General features: G+C 50.0%; 1 protein-coding gene across 5 annotated transcripts in view; it reads left to right on the top strand.

Moving 5' to 3' along the window:
* LOC116691497 (plectin) overlaps window positions 1–5,344 on the top strand; it is a 172,260-nt gene that overhangs the window by 15,019 nt on the left and 151,897 nt on the right. The gene's annotated exons all lie outside the window — the stretch shown is intronic.

Below are 5,344 nucleotides of genomic sequence, written 5' to 3'. Positions count from 1 at the left end.
AATTTTTTTAAATGACTGCTTGATGCTATGAATGAACACATGTGGAATTATGTACTTAACAAAAAAAGTGTGAAATTACTGAAAATATGTCTTATATTCACAATTTAAATAGTCATGAAAATAAAAGAAACGCATTGAATGAGAAGGTGTGGTCAAACTTTTGGCCTGTGCTGTGATCTTTTCTTCCCTCATCCCTTTTATGAGGCGTGCTGTCATAAAACCCCGCAACAAGACGTTGCTTTTAGGTCCCATCACAGTGTAGCTACGCACAGTCAGCCATTAACGATGCACAGTTATGTCTCTGTTAGTTGACACGATCCTGTCTCTGTGTCCCTGTCTCAGTTTACATGCCACATCTTGCTTTGATAGTGATGAAAGCGCCTTGCAAATCTATCATGTGACAAATAGAGCCTGACTGATAAAGGATTTTTAAGGCCGATACCAATATGTGGTTATTTAAAAATCCGACATATATCGGCCAATATATATTTAAAATAAAATCCATAAACATGTTAGAAAACATGAACAGATTTCCCTAACATTAGTCATTTGTAGTTATTTATGAGTTCTCACTTAAATAATATAATAATTTCTTTTATTGTCGCAACAGAACACATCCATCCATCCATCCATCTTCATCCGCTTATCCGGTATCGGGTCGCGGGTGCGAGCACTCCAGTAGGGGACCCCAAACTTCCCTTTCCCGAGCCACATCAACCAGCTCCGACTGGGGGATCCCGAGGCGTTCCCAGGCCAGGTTGGATATATCTCTCCACCTAGTCCTGGTCTTCCCCAGGCCTCCTCCAGCTGCCGTGCCTGGAACACCTCCCTAGGGAGGCGCCCAGGAGGCATCCTTACCAATCCCGAACCACCTCCCTGGCTCCTTTCGACGCGAAGGAGCAGCGGCTCTACTCCGGCTCCTCTCGGATGACTGAGCTTCTCACCCTATCTCTAGGGAGACGCCAGCCACCCTCCTGAGGAAACCCATTTCGGCCGCTTGTACCCTGGATCTCGTCTTTTTCGGTCATGACCCACCTTCATGACCATAGGTGAGGTGTAGGAACGAAAATTGCCGGTAGATCGGAGCTTTGCCTTCTGGCTCAGCTCTCTTTTCGTCACAACGGTGCGTAAACGGAATGTAATACCGCACCAGCTGCTCCGATTCTCCACCAATCTCACGCTCCGTGGTCCCCTCACGCGAACAAGACCCCAAGGTACTTAAACTCCTTCACTTGGGGTAAGGACTCACTCCCCACCCGAAGAAAGCACTCCATCGGTTTCCTGCCTGAGAACCATGGCCTCAGATTTAAGGTGCTGATCCTCATCCCAGCCGCTTCACACTCGGCTGCGAACCGATCCAGTGAGTGCTGAAGTCACAGACCGACGATGCCATCAGGACCACATCATCCGCAAAAAGCAGCGATGAGATCCCGACCCACCGAACTGCAACCCCTCCCGCCCCGACTACGCCTCGATATCCTGTCCATAAATATTACAAACAGGATTTTGACAAAGCGCAGCCTGGCGGAGGCCACCCCACCTGGAACGAGTCCGACTTACTGCCGAGAACCCGGACCAGCTCTCGCTTTGGTCATACAGAGATTGGATGGCCCTAAGAAGGAACCCCCTCACCCCATATTCCCGCAGCACCTCCCACAATTTCTCCCGGGGGACCCGTCATACGCCTTCTCCAGATCCACAAAACACATGTAGACTGGTTGGCATACTCCCAGGCCCCCTCCAAGATCCTTCGAGAGTAGATCTGTCCGTTGTTCCACGACCAGGACGGAATCCGCATGTTCCTCTTCAATCCGAGGTTCGACTATCGGCCGAACCCTCCTTTCCAGCACCTTGGAGTAGACTTTACCAGGGAGGCTGAGAAGTGTGATACCCCTGTAATTGGCACACACCCTCTGGTCCCCCTTTTTGAAGAGGGAACCACCACCCCGGTCTGCCACCCTTAGGCACCGTCCCAGACTTCCACGCAATGTTGAAGAGGCTGTCAACCAAGACAGCCCCTCCACACCCAGAGCCTTCGCATTTCTGGACGGATCTCATCAATCCCTGGGGCTTGCCGCTGTGGAGTTGTTTGACTACCTCAGCGACTTCCACCAGGGAAATTGACGACAATCCCCCATCATCCTCCAGCTCTGCCTCCCACCAAGAGGGCGTGTCAGCTGGATTTAGTTCCTCAAAGTGCTCCTTCCACCGCCCTATTACCTCCTCAGTTGAGGTCAACAAGGTCCCACCCTTACTGTATACAGCTTGGATGATTCCTCGCTTCCCTCCTGAGTGGCGAACGTTTTTCCAGAAGCACCTTGGTGCCGACCGAAAGTCCTCTCCTATCTTCTCCGAACTTCTCCCACCCCCGCTGCTTTGCCTCTGTCACAGCAGAGGCTGCAGCCCTTCGGGCCCGTCGGTACCCTGCAACTGCCTCCGGAGTCCTCCGAGACAACATATCCCGGAAAGACTCCTTCTTCAGTCGGACGGCTTCCCTGACCACCGTGTCCACCAGGTGTTCGTGGGTTACCGCCCCTTGAGGCACCTAAAACCCTAAGACCACAGCTCACCGCCGCAGCTTTAGCAATGGAACTTTGAACATGTCCACTCAGGTTCATGCCCCCAGCCTCCACAGGGATGCACGAAAAGCTCCGCCGGAGGTGTGAGTTGAAAGTCCGTCGGCAGGGGCCTCCTCCAGACGTTCCCAGTTTACCCGCACTACCCGTTTGGGCTTCCCAGGTCTTCCAGAGTCTTCCCCCACCCCCTGACCCAACTCACCACCAGATGGTATCAGTTGACAGCTCTGCCCCTCTCTTCACCCGAGTGTCCAAAACATACGGCCGCATATCAGATGAAACGATTATAAAATCGATCATTGACCTTTGGCCTAGGTGCTCTGGTACCGTACACTTATGAGCATCCCTATGTTCGAACATGGTGTTGTGATGGACAATCCATGACTAGCACAGAATTCCAACAACAGACAACCACTCTGGTTATGATCAGGGAGGCCGTTCCTCCCAATCACGCCTCTCCAAGTATCTCCATCATTGCCCACGTGTGCATTGAAGTCCCCCAGCAGAACTAGGGGTCCCCTACTGGAGCCCCATACAGGACTCCATTCAGTCTCCAAGAAGGCCAATACTCCGAACTCTTGTTTGGTGCATATGCACAAACAACAGTCGAGTTTTCCCCCCCATCACCCCAGGCGTAGGGAGGCGACCCTCTCGTCCCACCGGGGTAAACTCCAACGCAGCGGCGCTCAGCCGGGGGCTTGTGAGTATCCCCACACCCGCCCGGCGCCTCACACCATGGGCAACTCCGGAGTAGGACAGAGTCCAACCCCTATCCAGGAGAACGGTTCCAGAACCGAGACTGTGCGTAGAGGTAAGCCCCACCAGATCTAACTGGTAGCGCTCCACCTCCCGCACAAGTTCCGGCTCCTTCCCCCACAGAGAGGTGACATTCCACGTCCCCAGAGCCAGCCTCTGCCGCCCGGTTCTGGTCCGTCGAAGCCCCTGACCTTCGCTGCCACCCATGTAGCAGCGCACCCGACCCCTTTGGATCCTCCCACAGGTGGTGGGCCCATGGGTTGGAGGGAGAGGTGCCACGTCGCTTGTTCGGGCTGTGCCCGACCGGGCTCCGTGGCAAACCCGGCCACCAGACGCTGCTCACGAGCCACCGTCTGGGCCTGGCTCCACGGGGGCCCCGGGCTTCCTCCGGCGGGGTCTCTCTATCCCTTCCTTGTTCTCCATTGGAGTCTTTGAACCATTCTTGGTCTGGCCCCTCCCCTGAACCTCTTTGCCATGAGACCCTACCAGGAGCACAAAGCTCCAGACAACACAGCCCTCAGGTTCACAGGGACACACAAACCTCTCCACCACGATAAGGTGATGGTTCCCGGAGGCAACAGAACACAGAACATTAAAATATATTAAAGTTCTGATAAATAAAATTTATAAATATACAAAGTTAAAATTTAAGTTCTCTGAACAAAAACACATTAACAAAAAAATAATCAGTGTTGCCAACAAGGACGTTGTAGAGCGTCCTCTGGTGGACAAACTATGCATATTATATGCTATGCATACTATGGAAACTATTCATAACATGGGTGACTGTCCGTTCTCATTTTTTTAAATTTTCTATTTTTTACACCAGATTCATTTATTTGTCATTATGATTGATTCTGTGGAATGAATATTTGAAAAAAAATGTATCAGCCATTCCAAATGCCGATACCGATAGATCGGGAAATGCCTAATATCGGCCGATATATCAGTCGGGCTCTAGTACAATCAGCTTTATTTAGTTAAGAATTGGCATCTGTTGCTGACTGGATGTTGTTTTCTTTACCCATAATTTATTTTTGTCTGGACTGTCATCAGCTTGGCTGGTCAGGGCATCTGCTGAATATTCACTGGTTACCCCGACAGTTGATGTTCCCGCTGGGTGTCAAGGGCATCTCTGCACTTTGAATATATTCATGGTGCAGCAGGCATCAACTTTCTCTGTGGCTGGCCCAAACGTGCCAGCTAGCAGCTGGATGTGGTGTGTCACTGCGGCACAAACCGGGTGGCCATCTTCTCTGTTATGAGATTATTTCCTTCAGCGACTGGCTGCTTCCTTTCTAATTTGATTAAATGAAGGCATTATAGAGCATTAAGTTGCAAGGCGGTAGCATCTATGAAATAATAAGGAATGACTGAGTAGTCACCCTAATTTTATCTTAGGGCACTAATGAAGGTTTGCTGCTACTTTAGTGATACATTTTGACAGAAACAATGTGGGTTTTTTAATGTATGTTGGTTAAACCTTATTGAAGTCAAGTACAATTTTTTTATTTATATAGCCCATTATCAAAGATTTGCCTCATGAGGCTAAAAAATATTTGCAGCAGACGACACCCTGACACCCTCTGTCCTTAGACCTTTTCTTTGGATAAGGAAGAAAACAACCTGTTGCCATATTGTCATAATGGCTTCTACATTGACCTTTTCAGTTTTTTAGAAATAAAGGTCTGGCTTCACACTCTGGATGCAGCGACGATGGCTCTGCTAAATGATCTCGGGAAGGAACTTGTTTTGGTTGAAGATTTGAACATAAAAATATGCGAAGTCTGTATTTTGTCCACAGCAGATCCCCATCAACGGCTCCCAAAACGCCCCAGTTAGAGAGTAAATGCCATAAACATATTCTTTGTAAATCTTTTCCAGTCATTTCCTTAAAGAACCAACAAGGCCTGCCTTGTTCCACGATCCAACGGAGTTTGAGAACGGCCACACACAGAGAGAGGAAGGCCAGGGACATGCCAGATGTCAGGCAATCATCCTGGAGATGTGCT

The sequence above is a fragment of the Etheostoma spectabile genome, chromosome 6 (genome assembly GCF_008692095.1).
Source record: "Etheostoma spectabile isolate EspeVRDwgs_2016 chromosome 6, UIUC_Espe_1.0, whole genome shotgun sequence".
Classification (NCBI taxonomy): domain Eukaryota; kingdom Metazoa; phylum Chordata; class Actinopteri; order Perciformes; family Percidae; genus Etheostoma; species Etheostoma spectabile.
This window is presented reverse-complemented; position numbering and strand designations above follow the sequence as displayed.